The 22900-nt window shown below is 39.8% G+C and overlaps 1 long non-coding RNA gene across 2 annotated transcripts in view; it reads right to left on the bottom strand.

The window, feature by feature from the left end:
• LOC110259417 (uncharacterized) overlaps window positions 1-8503 on the bottom strand; it is a 248415-nt gene extending 239912 nt beyond the window's left edge. For both annotated transcript variants that reach the window (XR_002341803.2, XR_014838216.1), the window contains exons 1-2: window positions 8400-8503; window positions 948-1164 (exon numbers count right to left, since the gene is read on the bottom strand). This is a non-coding gene — a long non-coding RNA (uncharacterized LOC110259417). The remainder of the gene's footprint in view (window positions 1-947; window positions 1165-8399) is intronic.
• Window positions 8504-22900: the final 14397 nt, after the last annotated feature.

Here is a 22900-nt window from a genome sequence, read left to right as displayed (position 1 = left end):
GAGGGTAACTCTCATCTACAGTAGTGCTGTGCCTCAGTCTGCCCAGCACCCAGAAGTAACTAGCATGGGGGTGGGGAGGGAGAAGGGTAAGAAATGAGGGTGGGAGGAGGCGAGTGGAGAAACTCGGTCCTGTTTAGGTAACATTGGGCTCTAAGGGTCCTGAACAATATCACCAACAGCATAGGTTTATCCTGCTAGCCCCCCAAAGGATCTCCCCCACTCAATGTTGCCTTTCTCCTCCCCACAGCCCCTGCCCTTTCTGGCATCCTCCTGCTGCTCTGGCCTGCCCTTCCTGCCTCATTACCTGCATTCAAACCCTAGTTCACCTCCAGCTTCAGCTTCCGAGCAGGAGGAGATATATGATTACTGAGTTAGGTCATGAATGCTAAGGTGTCAATGGCTAGCAGGTATGTTTCCCTTAACGCATACTAACCCTTATGAATTTCCTGAAGGAAGGCTACTTTTCTGAGCAGTGGATGCTTCCATGTGTACTTGAGGAAATGGAACCACCAAGTTTTTATTGACTTCCAGGGCTCTCACCTTCTGAGAGGTGTGTTTCTTCCAGCACTGGCCCTGGTTTCCCAGATGGACCACCTTCTGCCTATAGAATGTGTATTTCTCAGTAAACCCGCTTTCACTCCTCTATGGCTGGCTCTTGAATTCTTTCCTGCTTGAGGACCCACGCTTGGTGGCCAGTCCCAGGAACTTGCCCAAGACCTGGGACATGACCATCTTCTCTCACCCCATTTTCCTGTAACATCTTTACAAAGGAAGAGGAAAAAGGTGGTCTTCTCTCCCTCCCCACTTTTCTTTTGATTATAAAAATGTAGCCCACTTAGTTCTTGGGGCAGAGCCCTCTTGCCTTCCTGTCTGTATCCTTCACAAGCATCCTATATTAATAAATCTACTCCTTACCGATCAAAAAAAAAAAAAAAGTTCTCACTGACCTTTGGGACGACGACTCCCTCAATTCCACGTTAATTAACTGCAGTCTTCAGGAAACAAAAGGCAGAAAGGAGAATCAGAAGGTCTAAAAGTCAGTCACCAGAAGTGGTCCCAATCTCTTTCTGCAGTGATGGAGTCCAGATAGACAGCAGCGGAAAGGCTTGTGGGTCTTTATGAAGGGTCAGAGGTTCTTCCCTGAAGGCGAACAACTCTGAAGTGCTATAAAGGAACAGGAAAGATACCACCATTTCTCAGAGAAGGTACTCACTTCAACCTTTCTCTTCCAATACAAGTATTACATCAGTGCAAACATATTAAGAGGCGAAAACTTGCATGTGTGAGTGTGTTGATGCAGATTTATTCCTGAGCTGCTAAATCGTTTAAAAGTCAAGAAGATCCTGGAGTTCCCATTGTGGTGCAGTGGAAATGAATCTGAAAAGGAACGATGAGGTTGTGGGTTTGATCCTTGACCTTGCTCAGTGGGATCTGGCATTGCCATGAGCTGTGGTGTAGGTTGCAGACTCAGCTCGGCTCCAGCGTTGCTACGGCTGTGGTGCAGGCTGGCAGTTGTAGCTCCAATTTGACCTCTAGCCTGGGAACCTCCACATGCTGTGGGTGTGGCCCTAAAAAGACAAAAGACAAAAAATAAATAAGATCCCAAAGCATTTTTTCTAACAAACATCATGTGCCAGGTATATTTGAAGTAAAAAAACTTATTTGATCTTAAAAAATTCCACAAGCTACTTATTATTTTCCCCTGTTTAGAAGGGGAAATTGAGGTACAGAAATGTTCAATAACTTCCCCCCAGAATAAAAAAGGTTTATGTTTAAACATCTAAAAGAAGATTTTTCTTGTGCTCTAAAATTCTAAAAATATATTTGTTTGGTACATTTTATATGAATGCCTATTTTGTAGAAAATCACATAGAATTCAGGGATAGTAGTCTGAACTTACATAATACTTTGAAGCCATCCAATAAGCTACAATTATTAGATTTTAACCAATACTAAAAAGATAAAAAAAAGAAATGACTGATGGAAATGTTCTGAGCCTTTGAGTAGTATGTGGGCTGCCATTTAGCTCAGTGTCTGCCCTGACCTAGTAAGATTTAATATTCACAATAGTGGAGTGATGGTCCCTTAGAGGCTGTATTCCTTTGCTAGGGTTTCCATAACAAAGGACCACAGACTGAATGCCTTAAACAACAGGAATACATTTTCTCACAGTCTGGAGGCTAGAAGTTCAAGATCAGAGTATTATTAGGGTTGGTCTCTTTTGAGGCTTGTCTTTGTAGCTTACACATGGCTGTCTCCTCCCTCTGTCTTCACGTGGTTTTCTCTCTGCATGTCTGTGTTCAGATTTCCTCTTCTTAAAAGGACATGAGTCACATTGCATTAGAGCCCACCCTCACGACCTTATTTTAACTTAACTATCTCTTTAAAGACCCTATTTCTAAATATAGGCACCTTCTGAAATACTCAGCCAGTTAGGATTTCAACATATGAATTGTGAGGGGACACAACTCAGCCCATAATAGAAACAATGACCCATGAATCAAGAGGAAGCTGGATTCCTTAAATGGACACCAAAAGAGCTAGGAAAGCAATGGGGTTAGAAACCTACCCCTGGATGTGTCCTGTTCCTGAGGGGATTAAGCCCAAAAGGTAAGTGAAGAAGCTCAGAATAGTCACCCAATTTTACTGTCCAAAGAGGGGGAAAGCTTCAGGTACAGCCAATAAATACTCGAGAGGATAAAAGGTGGCTGAAATTCATGCTTCCTTCCCCTGATATGGCCTTTGGTCATTATTTGATCCTCTTCAATTAGGTAAGAGTTCAAACAGGAAGATATATGCAGTGGATTTGATGTTGGAAATTAACAAACCCAGTTCCATCTCTCAGCTTCTTAAAGGATGTCCCTTGATTACGTAGGCAAGAGCCAATTCTAGTGATATCTCGAATTGTTAAAACATTTCTCTTCAGAAAGAAATACCATATGGTTTGACTAACAAAAGCAAAATGGGGATTAATCCTGAAATTAAGAAATCTGTGGAGTGTTTTATTTACTTTTTAAATGAACTGGTTATTTTAACTTTCAGTGCTCAGTTTTCCTCTCTTTGAAAATATTTATCAACTCATTCTGTATGAAATGTGTTTACTTTTATAATTAAAAAGAAAACTTTTAAATAATTACCACATCTTTATAAATGTTCCTTCTGTGGGAAAAAAAAAGTTTTATTTATTTTATTTTTTTAACTTTTATTTCCCCAATACAATTATTTTTCTACTGTACAGCATGGGGACCCAGTTAGACATACATGTATACATTCTTTTTTCTCACATTATCATGCTCCATCATAAGTGACTAGACATAGTTCTCAGTGCTACACAGCAGGATCTCGTGAAGTCAGAAAGAGAAAAACAAATACCATATGATATCACTTATATCTGGAATCTAATATATGGCACAAATCAACCTTTCCACAGAAAAGAAAATCATGGACTTGGAGAATAGACTTGTGGTTGCCAAGGGGGAGGTGGAGGGAGTGGGGTGGTTGGTGAGCTTGGGGTTAATAGATACAAACTATTGCTTTTTGAAAAAAAAAAACAGTTTTTAGATTTGCTGTTTTAATTTGTCCAATCATTTCTACTTCCTTTAATTAAATAACTTGATCTTAAACAGGGAAAATAAATTTTTGTAGTGTGAATCACATGTTCCTATTATAACTTCAGAGAAGTGTCTATAAGGGGAAAAATTGGGAGGCCACAAGCAACATGAACTTCTTCCTGCAATATCCCTTTTCTTGCCAATTGCAACCTGTTTGAAAGAAGAAAATATTCCAGGAAAAACTATCATCAGCATGAGGCAGTCACCAAAATCTCAAGGCTATCTCACAAGAAAATTTTACTTTAAAAAAAATGACTTTGTAGTTTTCCACACAATGGCGGGGGGGAAAGTTTGTATACATGCATACATTTAATAAATATCTGTATTCTAATCTATGAAGAACTCCTAAAAGCAAATCAATAATAAGGAGACAAACAACCCAATAAAAAATGAACACAGCCTTGCAAAGTGAGTCCACAAAAGAAAATATACAAATGGACAATAGCACATATTAATATACTTAAGGTCATTAATCATTACATACGTACAAATTAAAATCACAGTGATTTACCACTTTGCACCCACCAGAATAGATAAAATCAAAAATACAGACTACACATGATTGTCCAGGATGAGGAACAACTAGAACTCTCAGACATCAATGGTCTAAAATGTGTGCAACCACAGTGCAACTATTTGGCAATTTCTTATTAAATTATGACCCAGCAATTTAATTCTAATTCTAATAATTTAACCAGGAAAGATGAAAAATTTTGTCCATAAAAAACTTATACAATATTTACAGGGCCTTTATTCAATAGTTCCAAACTGGAGGCAGCCCAAATCTTCAACAATAAGAGAGAATACAAAAATAAATTGCAGTATATTCACACAATATAATACGACACAGAATAACAAAGAATGAACTACTGATAGCACGGCAATTTGGATGTATCTCAGAAAAAGTACACTATTCAAAAGACGCCAGACACAGAACATTGCATCCTGTTTAATTCCATTTATATGAAGTCCACAACCAGCAAAACCAAACCATGGAGAGAAATCAGAACAGTCGCCGCCTATGGGGTAAAATTTAACTAGAAGAGGGCAAGAAACTTTCTAGGGTAGTAGATATGCAGTTGTTTAATTCTAATCAAAATCACTGAATTAAATGCTTAAGATCTGTGATGTTCATGGTCTATAACTCTAGTTCCATAAACATGTGAAAAAGAGACAAAAGTGACTTTGCAGTTTTCCAATATTTCATGTATATCACATTGCATACTTTTCACTGGTGACTTGGCTGACTAGCCAACTGGCTGCTCACGTGCCCTTTGCAGGTCATGACACAACCCGTCGAGGGAGGTCAAGCAGGAACAACACTAGTGAGTCCACCCCCGGGCTGGGCCCTTCCTGTTCACCAGGCCTTACAGAATGGGGCATGTCACAGAGATAAAAATCTACAAGAATCTGTTTAACTGCCATCAGTTCCAAGAGCTCTCAGCCAAAGGTAACATGATCAAGAGGAAGGAACAGGGATGACGGAGCCACTCAGAACAGAATTAAGCCCCAGCTCTGACATCCACCAACTGCGAGCACATTACCTAGCATTTCTGAAACTCTATTTCTTCCTTTGCAGAAATGATAATTCTGAAGGATCAGAGACCATGTTAATAATGGGTCTAGATTAAGCCTTGCACATAGTATGTCCTCAGTGAAGTCTGGCTACTGCTGGCCAATCAGCTCCCTGAAAGTAGGGGAATTTGGCACACAGTAGGGTTTCAACAAATATTTAATAAATGAGTGAATTGCTTAAGAAATCTCTATTTCCTTCCATTCCTATAAGAAAATACCAATTAAAAAATAGAAAAAAGAAAAAAAAGAAATATATTCTACAGAAAAAAAAAAAAAAAAAGGAAATGGAGTATTGAAATCCCCTGCATTACTGTATTGCTGTCTATTTCTCCGTTCAGTTCTTAATAGATGTGGGTACTCGATGTGTGGTACAAATATATTTATGATTGTTATACCTTCCTAGTGAATTAAACTTTATACCCTTAAAAAAAAAATAGAAAAGACCAAGGGATGTAATCAAGAAGAAGCAGAATGGGTGATCAAACAAGGAGTATTTTTGCCAATACTTTGTCCTATCTCAGAGTATATCCAGTTCTTTGGGTCAGATATTTTCAGAACACAGAATTTTTCTGATTTGGGAAATGTAATATGGTGCACACACCATACATATGCAACCCATCTAGTAGATTGGATAGCATCCCACATCAAACACATTAATATTTTCCACAGCAAAACTTATAAATATTCACATTAAATGGAATAAATAAAGACAAAAATAGTCTCATGTTGGTTCATGTTCAGCTTTACCACCAAATAAATTTATTTTTAAAATAACAAAACGCCTATTGTTTAGTTCAGAGCTATTGGGATTGCAGAATTGTTGAAGGCGCTATAACGGCTAACATTCAGGTAGCACCTACAGTGCACCAGGACATTCCGGCTCAAGCAGTTTGTGTATATTTAACTTGTTAACGCTGTGCAACAACCCCATTAGGTAGGTACTATATTCACTATATTCCCAATGAGGTAGGCAAGGAAACCGAGGCACAGACAGGATAAGGAACTTGCTCAAAGTCAGACACTTCACCCAGGAGTCTGTATTCATCATACTTCTGCACTGCCTGTCTCCCCTTTTGTCAGTGTGTGCAATAATGGGCTTTGAGGAAGCATCCACTCTCCACTCTCAAGCCCCACCATCACCCCTCCCAATTAAAAATTATTAACAAAAACTGGTACTGGATTTTCTATCCTTTCGACATTTCCTCCACTTCGAAAACTCTGAAGCTTGCTGCCAAGAGTGACTTTAAAAGGTCTGCCCTTTTTAATACATTCAAAAAAGGCAACTGAAATCTTGCCCAATTATACCCAAGCCTGAGACAATCAAACTAAACCATAAGCAAGAAACCTATCTTTAAAAGAAAATTTTTTTAATTTCAAACGGATTACTCAGAAAAGGGTACATTCACGAAAGGTTTAACTGGCAGCATGAGTTGCAGAAGAAAAGCCAGAAGCCTACAAAGGAGAATAACACTCTTTCAGCACCACCAGGTCATTAAAAAATACATTCAAATTTATGGGCAGCCCAGTCACCTTATCAAAGGAAAACAATATAAAAAGCTCACAGCTCTGAAGGGGAAAGAGTAGAACCTACTCCACAGAAAAGAGGAAAGCTTGAGCATCAATCATGCAGCTGGCCCAGTGTTAACAACGTCTAAACAGTGAAGGTGAAAGAACATTTGTTCCCCAAAAGGTCACTTTCTCAATTCAGGGGAAGGTTTGGGGGGCACATGTTGGAAAGTTTGCCTCAGTGTGCTTGTTATTTTACCCTTGGGCACGGTTTGCCTGTGAAACAAGGTTGGTGGTAGACAGCAATTAGTTTGGCAGCTAATCAATGTCATTGTACTGAAGGATTTCAGGAAACCATCCCAAACCAGAGAAGCGATGCTCCAACACTGGGTTTGGTTCTCACGGAAAACAGCAAGTACTGAAGACGCCCTTGGGAGCCCACACATGCCCTCAGTCAGTCAGTATTTACCAAGTGTCTGCAAGGCACTTAACTCCAACATCCATGCCTGGGAACACTCATTAAAGCCAGTTTCCTCCCTATGAATGGTCTAAAATTCTTAATTGGGGGAATAAAAAAATGTAATCACACCAGGGACAGAAAATATCTACAAATGTCAGAGCTGGCAAAATGTTTTGAGTTGTGCTTCTCTATTTCTCTATTTGATACACAGCTCAAGTTACAATCTTCATTCCAACTCGCCGAAATCTCAGAAAATACCTGCACCTACTTAGGTGTAGCCTTTCCAAATAGTAAATACCTGCACCTACTTAGGTCTAGTCTTTCCAAATTTCTCTACTCCTTACACTACCTCAACACACACTCAATTCATATGTATGCAGAAGAGCAACTAGCAACAAAGGTCTTCCTTAACAAGTGGTTGTTGAAGGCAACAGAAACCTTGCCCAATTATACCCTGCCTAGAAGGTTTTGTTCGTGAATTTGAGAATGATTCACTAACAACCAGCAACTGTGCTTTGGGGTTTAGAAAAACATTCTCCTCAACCCAACCTACACTCGTTCCTATAGGAAACCTTTTGACTGCACAGCCATAACTTCCTAAATAAACTTTTGGCATCACAGCATGCTCATTTGCTACTGTTTAAGGTAACCTGTCTTTCAGTATCGGTCTGGCCCTAAATGTAGTTCCACTCAAGAGTCTCTTTTGTCTCAGAAGTATTTTGCAGTGGAGGGTGGATGGAAAGGCAGTGAGACATAAAGAAAAGTAAACTGGCTAACAAAATAAACATGAATTGGGTAGAGAAGGAGGAAGCTGCCAGCTTTGCACTCCCAGACCTACCTCAGGTTAGGCAGACAATATCTGTCTTAAGGAGTTCAGACTCAGAAAATTCAGGCTAACTAAAGTAAAGAAAGTTTCTTAATCTGACCCTGAAGTGGCCCAGCCCCTCCTCATTGTTTCACAGGCAAAGCCAAGCAGGTATGAATATATTGGTTTGAAATGTCAGATCATGAACTACAAATTCTTCTAGTATGGTAGAGCACCTAATTGGTACAAATAAACAATTTAAAGATAGAAAATGTACTTTTTAACCTTCGTAAACTGTAACCATATTCGGATTACATCTAACATTTGTTTAAGCCAGATATGAGCTGACATCAACCAAACTTTTCAGAGGGTAAGTAAAACGTGCCCAAGATTCCACGCTATGTCCAATTAAAAAAAATTTAAAAAGTCTAACTCCTCTCACCTCCTACTGGATCCTTTGAACCCACTGTGCCCGGTGGGGGATCTAAACCTGCATCCTGACGCTGCAGAAAGGCTGCCGATCCCAGTGCACCACATGAGGAACTCCCTTACCTTTTTAAAATCTTCCCTTGGGTTCCTCCCCTTCCCATCATCAATTACAGCTGGCCCTCCTTATCTGTGGGTTGGGAGGGCAAGCCATATCACACCTTTATATAAGAAACTTCAGCATCCTCAGAGTTTGACATCCATGGAGGGTCCTGGACCGAATCTCCACGCATACAAGGGACGACTGTACTATCATAATTCAATACATGTTACTGGGAGTCTATTATATGCCTGTTGGACAGTGAGGATGCTATGTGAACAAAACAGATGCAGCTGTTCCTAGCTTCTAGTCTGGTGAGGACAACAGGCTTCAAACAGGGACATTCACACCCTCTGGGGCGCATATAGCAACAAAAATGAACAGATAGAGGCTTAAAAATGAGTCCCTGTAGGAATACAAAAGCCATGGTGGGTGATTTTTCCACCAAAAGGAATAATGCCATTCACCTGAGACAGTTAAAGTAGTTTCCAAAAGCATATAGCAATGGGCCACATCAAAGGCAGTATATGAAAAGCCCTGTTCTGACAACAACACGAGCAAATAATTGTAATCAATGTGAACAATACTTTAAATACGAATAACCTTGTCTGAGAAGAGCTGCTGAATTATGGTCCTGATAGGCAAAGCTTTTACCTTCATAAAAGAGACCACTCATGCAGGCACGGCCAGTGCATGTTCTTTTTTATCCTTTTTCATAATCTTTTCCCAAACAGATTATCAGAATATATTGGGTAGAATTCCCTGTGCTATACAGCAGGTCCCCATTAGCCAGTCTTTCCATATACCACAGCGTCCAACGCATAATCTTTTAAATAGCGTTCTAGCAAGTTTGGCTATCTAGCATTGCTTTTGAATGTTTTTCACAACAGAGACCATAAAGATAATGACCATATTTCTACCACCTCCTGGGGTCAGCTGACAAGGCTGCATATAAAGGCAACTTCCCAAAACTCTGGCTACCCAGACCCCTCCTGTGTGCCCCGAGGATCAGCTCCCCTGTACCGCACATGTGTGTAATTCACAGCACACCCAGGCTGCCTCTTTCTTTCTGTTTCCTTTACTACCATAGCCAGAGTCTTGCAAAGGTGGATGTTTTCGCCATTCAACAAGTTGCTTCATTTGTGTCAAAATCTGTAAACATCCCATTGCATTGGCATCTAGCAAGCAGAAAACAAAGATGCTGCTAAATATCCTGTGGTGCTCAGGACAGCCTCCTGCTTCTTGTTAGGGCCTATAGTTTAGATACCTTCCCCTCACTAGAGAGGTTTTTCCCTGGCTTATTACTATGCTTTTGTTTTAATTATAATTAATTCAAATCATGCTCAGTTTGATAGAGAGGATCTCAAACCAGTTGAAAAGGAGACTGCCACAAAGAAATGTACCTGGATGGGCAGTGTATGAGCCTAGCAGCCTCTACAAAACCTGGGGGGGTGGGGGTGGGGGGAGAGAGAATACAGGAAAAAGAGAAGGGAAATGAAGGCAGGGACAAAGTATGAGGTATAACTAGTAGGAGATGAAATTTTCTCAAATAGGACAGGGATGCCTAACTTTGCTATGGAGACTATCAACTAGTCTAGCTGTACCATTGTCTCACCAAAAATTTTCTAGCATTCTTTCAGTTCTCCAATATGCTTCCCTTACTCCTTCGCATCTTGGGGCTCTCTGCACATACTTCTTCCTCTGCATGGAACATTGCTTTTTTACCTCCACCAGCTGCTCTCACCCAAGGTAATTTTGCCCTGCAGGGGACAATGGAAACCATGGTGGTTGTCACAGCTGAAGCAGGTGCTTCTAGCATCTAGTTGCTAGAGACCAGGGATAATAGTAAATAGCCTATAGTGCAAGGGACAGACCCACAACAAAGAATCATCCTGTGCAAATGTCAGTAGTGTGGAGGCTGAGAAACCCTGCCCCTACCCTAGGACCCTAGGACCCTAGTTCACCTACCACCTAGTGGGAAAGCCTTTCTTCTTCTTCTTCTTCTTCTTCTTTTTTTTTTTTTTTTTTTTTGGTCTTTTTGTCTTTTTAGGGCCAAACCCACAGCATATGGAGGTTCCCAGGCTAGGGGTCTAATTGGAGCTGTTGCTGCCAGCCTACACCAGAGCCACACAATGCCAGATCCGAGCTGCTTCTGAGACCTACACCACAGCTCATGGCAATGCCGGATCCTTAACCCACTGAGTGAGGCTAGGGATCGAACCTGCAACCACGTGGTTCCTAGTCAGATTCGTTTCCACTGCGCCACGACGGGAACTCCGGGAAAGGCTTTCTGACTCCTCAGAGACAAGGTGCTCATCCCGCCCTGGACTTTTTCTCGTGCATGTGTCACAAAAGTAATGAAAACCCATAGCTCGCTGTTTTATCTGTTCACTGCCAGACTGAGAGCTCCATGAGGAACAAGACTCATCTGTCTTGCATATCCAGTGCTTGGCACAGGTCCTAATATTTGTTGTACAAAAAAAAAAAAAAAAAGAGTTCAGGGATCCCTCCTGGAGAGAAATCTTCAGAACAATTCAAAGGCTATAACCAGACCAGTCTCAACACTTAAGACTCATATATCATTTTTCACTAAAAGCAGTCCTTCCCAAAATAATTGTCCATCTTCACTAGACTGCCTCCCAAATGCCTTTGGCCATTTTAAAGATGAAATATATTCTCAAAGAACAAAGAGTTGCCACATTAAGGGCACTCAAGAGAATGGGACACAGGCACGTAGACAATATGTTGAGAATAGAAAGCACACATGCCATGATGAACACTTCAAAAGAAACACCATTCATGTGGACGTATAAGCTTTAACATACTTATTTAGATGTCAGTTTCATGACTTGATAGTCATAACACCATTCTTTGTATTTACCCTAAGGAAACACACAAAAACAGGATGCCAGACAGTTTTGTGAATGAAAAGACTAGAAAACAAAAGGACAGGAAATGAAGGGAATGCTTGAGAGGCTTCCACAGTATGCTGAAAAATACTTAAACTTTGGAAATCAGGTAGAGCTGGGTTCAAATCTTGACTCCGTCTCTTACTAAGTGTGTGACCTCAGGCAATTTTCTTAAATTATCTTAGAGTTATTCTATGAATCTAAAATGGAAATGAAAAACACCCATCTCGTGAAATGCAGAAGGATCAGCGGAGTGATACATTTAAGTACTAGTACAATGCCTAACTCTATACTCAGAAGAAGCTGTATGTAAAAGGTCTACCTCCCATCAAAGAATTAGAATACTATTCTGATCCTGAGACTGATGTAAACTAAGAGGACAGGCTGAGAATACTCCTCTTTACATTCAGTACATACTTACTGAGCACTGGGTTCTCTACTAAGGGTATAACAGTGAACAAGAGTGAGGGTCTTACCACAATGAAATCCTCAAAATATTTGCAGCCTATGGGTACCAAGAGTTAGGAGAATAATGTAACAGCAGGTCCAAGAAATAATGTATCACAGCCGTTTTCTTGCCTTGAAAATTTGAACTTAATCATATTCATGTAATTAATATCTTTTACATTCTTTAGTTTCAAGAAACAGAACCCAATTCAGTAATTTGAGCAAAAGAGAATTCATTTCATGCTGTGGTGTGGCTCAGAAAACCAAAGGCCTGAAGAAGCAGGCTCAGAAAGGGTAGGGACCAGAGCCACTTCCGAGTTTTCCCATATCAAGAGAGCTGCCATGAGGATAAATCTTATCCAGTTATTTTGTGTACTAGAGCTTCCATTCTTGCATCTTCCCTCTCAGGCACCAAAGCCCCCAAAGAAAGTGTCTAATAGCCCATTTTAGGACAAATACCCATCAGCTAAAAGTCAAATCACCTTAAATTATAATCGCAGCATGACTGTCCACAACAGCAGAGAGGCCATTTGCCAAAAGGAAATCGCAGAAGTGTTCCCAAGAGAATAAAAATGAATGATGATGGCTAAAATACAGCATGCAGTAATTGTAATAACAACAATAACAATAATAATAATACTAATAGGCGCTAGCTTTTAATGAGCACTTATGTAGTATTAGGTACCATGTTAAGCATCCCATTGAACTACGACCATAATCCTACAAGATAGAAAGTATTATTACTTTTAGAGAGTAACTAATTGAGCTCCAATATGTTAAATAATATACCCTGGGTTACACAGCTAGAAAACTGAAGCATGTTCTGATACCAAAAATGTGCTTAACTGCTATGCTATTCTACTTCTTTTATTAACTCTGGGCAATAAATTAACCAAGTGCTCAAAACTCCAAAATTCAATATTAAAACCAAAAAAACTCCCATACTGTGATAAGTATATTTGGTGTTGGCTGCAGTGAATGATAACCTAGTTATAGAACAGGGAGCAACAACCACAGAGATAATAAATAAAACATGAAAACCCAGAATCATGTTTTGCAAAATGGGGCAAATGGTAATTTATTGACTATGAATACTTTCCTCATTTCTCTATAGTTTAGAAACTGTTAACCTTGGCAGCGAACAAGAGACTTACTGTAAATTGGATGGCAACCACCAGCACAAACAGGTTTTCAATCAAATGTCTCTGGATTAGTCAAATTCAGTGAAAAGTGAGAGTATACAAATATCATCTATCATGTTAGTTTTCCTTTAAGATGAATTCTCTGTTGCTGAATTGATAGAAGAGCTCTTCTACTTACCTGCAAAATCTTGAATAAACTAATAAGTATTTCCAACTATGTTGTACTTCTCAAAAATTTAAATAATCTTTATGCTGGAAAGATGTTACCAGAATACAGGTTCTTGTTCATGCAGTCAAAGAATCAACTCAGTGAACACACAGGCAGCAAGCAAGCAAAGTCTTCATTACAGGAAAGCAAACAGCTCCCAGGGCTGCTGGGAGAGGGGAGAAGAGCCCCCCCCCCCCATTGTTTTTATCCCTTAACGATGGGGGGGGTACCAGTGTAGGGTCCAGAAAGATGTGGTTTTCTCCCATTAGCCTTGCCCAATTACCTATTTCAGTCCTTGTCCAATAAGGGTTTTAGGGGTGGAAATGTCCTGTAAGTTTTATGGTTTCTTTGTCCTTCTCTTCTTGTAAACTGAGTCACAGGGGGTTAGGGATTCATGTCCATCTGGGGGTAGGTACACTCCCTATAATAAACAAGGCCTGTGGGGATGTTACTCCCTGGAGCTCTTAAGCCACAAAGGTTAATCAACAGTCATATCAAAGAATGCATTGAAGCCCATGCTCCTACACTGCCTACCTGAGTTATTATTCTGACTCAATCTCATAAGTAACTTTAATAGTCCTAATAAATAACAGTCAATGTGCAGAACTGGGGAACAGGCCACCCTTCCTCAAGTGCCCATCCATCCCCAGTGTGCCCACTGGTTCTGTCAGCCAGACAGAGCCCCAAGCCTGGATGCACTGTGTATGATGGGGCAGAGACTTGGCACAGATCAGACTGCCTCCATGTGAATCTCAGGGAACCACTGTGTGACTTCACTGCTTTCCTCATCAGTAAACTGCTATTCCAAGACTTGCTATCAAGCTGAGAGAAATAGACAATACTTTAAATTGCTTGGAATCAGGTTGTCTTAGGATGGTTTCCTAGAAGCAGAGCATGAGGTGGAGCTTCCTGCTGATTTGTCTTAGAGCCTGTGATGTGAGGCAGTGCAGACATCACACACAGAGGTTCTGCAGGTGCAGCAACCTCTGCTTTGAGACCATTCTGCCTACCTACCTCCCCCCAACCCCCTTTCCCTGCACTAGGGGCCTGTGATGGGAGCGGTACCTCGGATTATCTCTGAATCACCTTCTGAGTCATTCTTCCATTGCTTTGGACAATCGCTCTGGCATCTATTGAGATGACTGATCCTTACAAATCTCCTAAGTAGTCATTTGCCACATCTTCAGTGTTCTTATTTTTTGCAATATGGATAGCCTGAGAATTTACCAAATCTTTAAATTCTTTTTTTGCTTAACAATTCCATCTTTAAGTCATTTCCCCCTTGAATTTTACTGTAAGCAGTCAGGAGGGGGTCAAGACTCACCTACAACACTTTGTTTAGATATTTCTTCAGCATGTCATTGCATTCCAGTCCAAGGTAAGCAAAAGACAAACCCTGTTATCTCTAATTATGAGATCTTAAATTAATCCCTCAGTAAATGCATCAAGAAGAACAATGAAAAATCAAGAGGTGATACTTAATAAAAAGAGACTACAAAAAGATAACTTCCTCCAGAAAAGTAATCTAGCAGTTAACTTATATAACAGGTCTGACATTTATCTATATCAGTTTGATCAAAGGGCCTACACAATATTATCGTCTTCTGAAAAAATGGATATTTTTCCAGAAGGTGGGGGGACAAATTCTCTGTTCCCCAAGATAACTTTGCCTATGAACAGGTACAAATCAGATAGACCAAAGAAGAAAATGACCTGACCATTCCCACAGCCATCTAAAGAGTTACACAAACTTGCAGCTAATTTCTTCCACATTCTGTATAAGGAATTACCATGGACCCCAGAGCCACATGAGAAGAGGAACATTAAATATCCAAGTGGTCATGAGGATGGCTATGTAAGTTTCAGACAGATGTTTCTTAAAGAAAAAAAAAAAAAGGAAAGAAAAAGAAAGAAGCCAGATGGGAGTATTAAAGGCAGGAACCAAATTAAGCCCAAGATTACCCAGAAAGATAAAAAGATGACTAGGAGAGTAACAGCCAGTGCTGACCAGAGTCGGAGTGAAGCCGGCCAGCCCGTGCTGACGGACGCGGCTCAGACTTGGCTCAAACCCAAAACAAGCACAATGTACCCATATCCAGAGCAACCGGGGAATGAACTGTGTGCTGAGCAACTGAATCATCACATGTTACAATAACGTCTACAGTCCATTCTCAGGAAGAATGTTTTAAGAATAGAAAGAAATCTCATATTGTTGGGCAGGATGAACCCTACATACTCTTGCCCAGAGGCAAGAGACAAGCCAGCAAGGAAGAAAATACAACTTTGACATGCATACCCTAGACTGTTTCCAATCAAATTTCAAAGGAAGTAAAATATGTAAAGAAAACACAAATTTAAATTTTCACCCCCAAAAGAAACCAGATCAAAGGGTTCCTATTTTATAGTTTCAAAAATGTTAGTCCCACTTAAATATTTTCTGGCCTGCACAAACCTTTCCCATAATAATCAGTATCCCAGAGGTCAAGCCTCTGATGTTTCAGTATGTGATCTACCAAAAACCCCTCAGCTGTGAATCTGAATTGTGTTTGTTTACAGCTTGTTTTCTCTTGGGTCTGAGACCTAAGAACAAGTGCTTATTTACCTAATTGGCTTGCTTGTTGTGTGCAATGCATAAAGATCCAATGTAGCCTCCATGCAATGCATAAAAGCACCACAGAATACCACAGGTCTTGCTAAACACATGAGGATCTGACTGTAACTGGTAGCTGCTATATTCTTCAGGAGTGAGCAAAGGGAGACCCCACTGGAAAGGATCCTTTGGGTCCCTGCGAGCTGCTCTCACCATGAATGTCTGTCTTTCTTCATCCCAGCTTACCTATCATCCTGCAAGTCTCTGGGAGTCTTGGGGACCTCCTTCCTTTGATTCAAACTCAAGTGAACCCAAAAAAGTTATGGTTAGCATGCCCGCGAATTCAGTGGGAAGATCAAAGCCTCAAAGAAGAACAGACGAGGGAGAAGAGATGGTAGTGGGAAGTGGGCTGCTTTAATTAAGAGCAGCTACCAGAGTTCTCACTGTGTCTCAGTGGGTTAAAGACCTGATGTAATCTCTGTAAGGACACAGGTTCGATCCATGGCCTCGCTCAGTAGGTTAAGGATCCGGCATTGCGGCAGGCTGTGGCGTGGGTCACAGATGTGGCTCAGATCTGGCATTGCTGTGGCTGTGGCATAGGCCAGCAGAGCACCCTAGACTGGCAACTTCCATATGCTGCAGGCGGGGCCTGAAAAGGAAAAGAAAAAAAGAGTAGCTACCTACTGTATAGCACAGGGAAGCCTACTCAATAGTTTGTAATAACATATATGAGAAAATAGAATGGATGTATATATTATCAGTTTCATATATATATATATATATATATATGATTTACTTTGCTGAACACCTAAACCAATACAACATGTCAACTATACACCAATAAAATTAAAAAAAAAAAAGAACATAGAGATGATGTTTACACAAAATGGTCCCCAGAGCAAATATAAGATCGCCTAGCCAAGTGCTTCTCAAATCACCTGGAGATCTTAACAAAATAATTATCTTCTGATTCAGTAGGAATGGGGGGGGGGGAATCCAAGATTCTTCCTTTCTAATGTGTTCCCAGGTGATATCACTATTTTTGGCCACATTTGAATAGCAAATCCTTAGGGTCCTTGTTTAAAAATTCAGATATCTATAGAAAACAAGTTTATGAAAGAAGAAAGGAGGGAGGAATAAATTAGGAATGTGGGATAAAGAGATATAAATTAAGAGATATAGTAAGATAAATTGAGATATAAATTAAGAGATATAGTAAGATAAATTAAGAGATATAAATTAAGAGATATAGTAAGATAAATTAAGAGATATAAATTAAGAGATATAGTAAGATAAATTAAGAGATATAAATTAAGATATAAATTAAGGTTCTCCTAAGAACCTTGAGCAGTTTGATCCCTGGCCTTGCTCAATGGGTTAAGGACCCAGTGTTGCCATGAGCTGTGGTGTAGTTTGCAGATGCAGCTGGGATCTGGCGTTGTTGTGGCAGTGGGGTAGGCCAGCAGCTGTAGCTCTGATTCCAGCCCTAGCCTGGGAACCTCCATATGCCACAGGTGTGGCCCTTAAAAAGAAAAAAACAACAAGGGCCTACTGCATAGCATAAGGAACTATAAACTCAATATTTTGTAATAACCTATAAAGGAATAGAATCTGAAGAAGAATATATATATATACATACATACACACACACACACATATACATATACATACATATTCCTTTCTGCATCAGTTAGTTACTCTGGTGACAGCTGCCTACCACAGCCAGAGCTGCGAGGGCCAGGTGGGAAGAATATTCCCCATCCAGGAATATCATGAGCTCAGGAATATTATGAACAAGTTTAGCTCAGCTACTTTCTTCTCTTAACTACTGATTCTTGCCCTGCCGCTAATCAGTGATTTTTACTTGCTACTGGGAATAGAGGAGGGAGTTTATTTGGTACCTCAAGGAAAGAAGTGAAAATACTGGGAGTGGTAAGGTGCCACATACTAATTAGATTTGGAGTTTCTTTATACTTTTCTGTAATTTTCTAGTTTTCTAGAAGAGTTTTATAATCCGAAAAACAAAATATTTTAAAGTCTTTAAACTGGGAGTTAATGCATGCTTAAGAAACTACCACAGCATTCAGTATTTCCTAAAACAGCAAACTGCCTAACAATGTCTTTTCCTTGAAGTTTAGCTTTTACACACACACTAACTCAGTTATCTGATTCTCAAACTTTATCTCTGGATTTCACCTACTAGGACCCCTTGTTGGCTGTTTCCTCAGTCCTTGCCTATTAAACAGGCAGATTTCAGTCTTGTAAATGTTCCTGGTTTTTTTTCCTAAGAAAATTTTCAGACCTATCTACCATTGAATATATCTGATATTTTCTTTCCTCTGGTTTTCAAGTGTCTGGTTTTACTAAACTCTACCATTTTAGCTAAAACAAATGGCCTGCACTGTCTATTCCCTAGAGTAAGCACCATTTTGATTTTGTTTTCTCTTTTGTTAACTTTTTTTTTAATTTATCAAAGATAAGCATATAAAAGATGAAGTTAGTTCACTCAATTCATCCCTCCTCACCTGCCCTGTATGTTGTTGCTGTTATTATTATTGATTAATTACTCTGTCACATTTGAAATTTCTAAAATTTTTAAATCTCTATTTCTTTTTTTCTTTCTTTTTTTTTTTTTTTTTTTTGTCTTTTTAGAGCCGCACCCACAGCATACGGAGGTTCCCAGGCTAGGGGTCTAATCAGAGCTACAGTTGTCGGCCTACCCCACAGCCACAACGCCAGATCCAAGCGATGTCTGTGACCACCGCAGCTCACGGCAACACCGGATCCTTAACCCACTGAGCGAGGTCAGGGATCGAACCTGCAACCTCGTAGTTCCTAGTCAGATCCGTTTCCGCTGCACCACGGCAGGAACTCCTAAATCTCTGTTTCTTATTCTGTCAGCTTTTGACCTGATCTAGCAAATTTCCACTGTTTCAGGTGCTAAAGATATTAGTCCCCTGCCCTTTACTTCATTTTTCCTTCTTCCTTATCTAATTCCTGTTATCTAAAATTTTAATTGTATGATTTATATTCTGCACTGTATATTATGTACTGCATGGTTATACCCATAATGGTCTTTAATGGTTTGTGTATAGATTGTAAAAATTAAAAACCAATAAACAGTATCTGTCATTTTAATGAGTTTGGTAGTGAGAGGACTGTGGTCTTTGTCCTCCTTGGGGGAAGAATTGAGCAAGGAGACCAAGAGTGTGAAGCAGGTGCAGAATTTATTAAAAGCACAGTATGTGTGAAAGAGCACACACGGGTGAGCTTGCAGAATGAACTGCATGCAGCAGAAGTGGCTTCGATTGCGTTCACGCAGATGGGGCAGTCCTCTGGGTTGGCAGGGGTGGGGGTGGGTGTCTCTAGCCAACTATCTTTTTTGTGCCCACATTTGGTCTCACTCAGGGTCCTTTCTGGTTGGCGAGTGCATCTTTTTGCCAAGACGGATTTCAGTGTGAAGGTTTCTGGGAGATTGGCACGATATGTTATGGGCTGGCATCCTTCTCTCCACAGGTCCCCTCCTTAGACTGAGGACCTTTACTGAACATTACTGACTGGAAAGTCCCTTTCAACCAAAGTAGGGTGAGAGGAAATTGTGGTCACTTTGTCTTTGACTGACCAGGGCCTAATGCACCTATAGGTGTTTCATCACAAAATCAGGAGACTGGCCACTCAGCCTGGGGCCCAGCTATCTCCTACCTCAGTAACTATCCAAATATTATTTACTACAGGAATTCCCATTGTGGCTCAGCAGGTTAAGACCCCAACATAGTATCCATTAGGGTGCGGGTTCAATCCCTGGCTTCGCTCAGGGGTTAAGGATTTGGCATTGCTGCAAGCAGCAGTGTAGATCACAGATGCGGATCAGATCCCATGTTGCCATGGCTGTGGTGTAGGCTGTTGGCTGCAGCTCTGATTCGACTCCTAGTTCCAGGAACTTCCATATGCCACAGGTGCCACTGTTAAAAAATAATAATAATAATAAATAAAAAATAAATATTATTTCCTGAAAAGATAAGAAATATGCTAGTTTACCTTTACTTCTCAACAAGTCCCATGACACTGCGCTGGGTGACCTCAAGGACAGCTCTCCTGCATCACAGTCAAATCAGTTCTTCTATGGTGTGGCCTCAATTGTGCCAAATCCTGGCACTTTTCTGTTTGCTCCATGTCTGGACCATGACTTTCTAGTATTTTTTGTATCTAATCTGGTTTGGTGCACAGAGAGGAGGAGATATTTAATTGTCCTCTTCCTGTAAATAGAAGAAATATATGCTTCTACCATATCCTAAAATTTATCTTGGGCTTTCCATCACTGCATATCTGGCTTAAATACCATGTCTTCTTTCTTGGTTCCCTCTCTCATTTGCTATTACCGAGAAATGTCTTCAAAAAGGACACAGAGTGGACAGATTTTCTGAATCCCTGCATGTCTAAAAATATCTTTATTCTACTTTAACTGATTCATAGATTAGTTATGGAACTTTTGCGTCAAAATAACTTCTCCGCAGACCTTTGAAAACATAATTCTATTATATTCAAACACCTCGTGACTGATGAGATGTCTGATTCTCCATCCTTTTAAGGGAAGGTTTTTTTGTTTTTTTGTTTTTTTTGTTTTTTTTTTTTTCTGAAAACCTCTCAGGATCTTATCTGCATCCCAAATGTTCTGAAATTCATAAAAATTTTATCTGTGTGGGGGTATTTTTAGTCATCTTTTACAGCACATGATGAATTCTCCTAGTCTTATTATGTTCAGCTCTGGGAAATTTCCTTTCATTATTTTGTTCATTTCTTCTTCACTCTTTTCTCTGCTTTCCATTTCTGGGACTGCTGCTCATCTCATTTTGAGCCTTCCAGATGTATCATATCTTGTTCTTCATATGTTGGTGGTTTTGTCTGGTTTTTGATTGATGGTCTTGGAGTTTTACTTTTAGGCAATCATTTGTAATTTATAAAAGTCATTTCTCATTTTGCTTATTCTTTTTTCATGGCATCCTGCTTTTGTTTTATGGATGTGATATCTTCTCAAATCTTAATGCCAATGCTTACAGAATAGAATTTTTAGTTATTGTCTGTTCCCTAAATTACCTCCAGTTCCTCCAGAATCAATATATATATTATATATTTATAATATATTTTAATATATTTTCTTATCTTGATTTTTTTCATACTATTTTTTTTCTCTACTGCCTGGTAAGTTGGATTGCATTCATGATTAAGAATAAAAGTCTGAGTTTATTATTCTAGATAACTGACTGAAGTTTCCTCTGCACTGTGTTTAGTTATAGTCCTTCCCCTAAGTGGGAAGAATGACTAAAATTATGTGTTCATGGACTGTGAGGTTTTGAAGTGTTGAATGGGCAAGAAGGAAACCCAAGAAGTGATCAGAGTGAGGGCAGTGGTTTTTTAGAAGCTTTGGTTTTCTTTAAACGGTTTAATTCAGCAGTGTACTCTTTCACACCAACAAATGTATGGGAAGGGATGTATTTATTGGGGCACTTGGAATGCTTCCAGCCAGAGAAAATCCACCAGGAGTTTTAACTGCTCCATGCCTCTTAAATCTCCTAGCAATTATATCCTTAGAGGTGAGAAGGATGCACCTGTTGTATTGCATTGGCCAATCTTCACACCATAACTTGGGTTTTCTGCACTCAATCTTCCAACTTGAGCCCAACCATGTTCCATTCCATTTTCCATATCCCCACCAGGCAGCTACTTCCTCATTCTTTGTACTTCCTCACATTTCATTGTGTTCTGTCTTCCATAAATTTGTTAAGCTCTCATTTTATTATCTCTTCTGCCTCCCTTTTCTTGATTGTTATGAAGGCTAGCCTACGTTACTGTGGTATCAATTAGATTAAAGATGGAGGGTAAGTAAATAAACGTACTTGTTCTGCCATCTTGGAATCTTGAACCGAAATGCGCTATATTGCAGGCAACCAAAATAATTCTTCCTCTTCTGCTTTGTCCATGTTTTGTTTAATTTTAAAACAGATGTTATCATTTAGTTAACAGAGACTTAAATTGTGAAATAATCCTTAATTCCACCTTAACTTTGATCCCCACATCTAGTCAGTCATTGAATACTATCTATTAAGCCCTGGCAAAGGTTTCAAAATGTTTTCTGTTTAACATTCCCATTGTCCATGAGGAAAGTGTAGACTTATGAAAGGCTAATTAAGAACTTAATAGTAACTATTAAGTGAAGTGAAGTGAAAAATATGTTAACTAACCTTATTGTAGTAATCATTCAGCAACATGTACATATATCAAATCACCTTAAACCTACACAATGTCATATGTCAATTACATTTATTAAAACTGGGAGGGAAAAAAAAGAGCTTAGTAGTTAGAACCCTCACAGACCCACCTGCACTGTTGTAACAGCTCCTAAAACGTCTTCCTGCATGTAACTTCCCTTTCTAATTCATTCCACCCACTGTTCTCCTCCCCTAGCAATTCCCGCAAAGTGTACTTCTTATCATTCACCAGGTGTATATCAATCACCAGGACATGAAGCCCTGGAGGAGCTTATGAGAACTTAAAGACTCACCCTCTCCCCAACCATTTTTGGTTGATAAATATAAGAGGAAGGAATAAAGTGCAAGGATATAAGCTAGGCACTAAGGCCCCTCCATGCCCAGGCCCCATTCTGAATTTCTGCCCTTACTTCTTATTCCTCCTCCTTATGTTCTTTGGATTTTAGCCAAGCTAAATTACTTTCTAGGCCTTTAATTTGTTCTGCAATTTCCTAGTCCTGTGCTCTTGGTTTTCCTATTAAATTACGTTCCCCTAATGCAGAAAAAAGTGTTTTCAAAATTTCCTCCATCTTTTAAGGACCAACTGAAATGCCTAGTCTTTCCTCAAGTATTCCTGAATCCTCCCAGCTGGAAATGATTTCTCTTCCCCTGTTTAATCTTAACACCTTGGTTTACACTTCTCTTACTTCTCTTAACTCCTGTCATATTCTGACTTATTCAATAGTCATTGGTGTACATGTATTTTCTTCTATGTAGTAAGACTATCAACTGCTTGAGGGCAGAAGTTGTAATTATTGATTTTTAAACTTCCTGTAACACTTAAGTGCCTCTTACAAAGGGCCAATGGCCAATAAA

The sequence above is a fragment of the Sus scrofa genome, chromosome 2 (assembly GCF_054392235.1).
Source record: "Sus scrofa isolate SSC_HxYL_T2T_F1_AM1 chromosome 2, Sscrofa_HxYL_maternal_Yorkshire_Landrace_v2.0, whole genome shotgun sequence".
Taxonomy (NCBI): domain Eukaryota; kingdom Metazoa; phylum Chordata; class Mammalia; order Artiodactyla; family Suidae; genus Sus; species Sus scrofa.
This window is presented reverse-complemented; position numbering and strand designations above follow the sequence as displayed.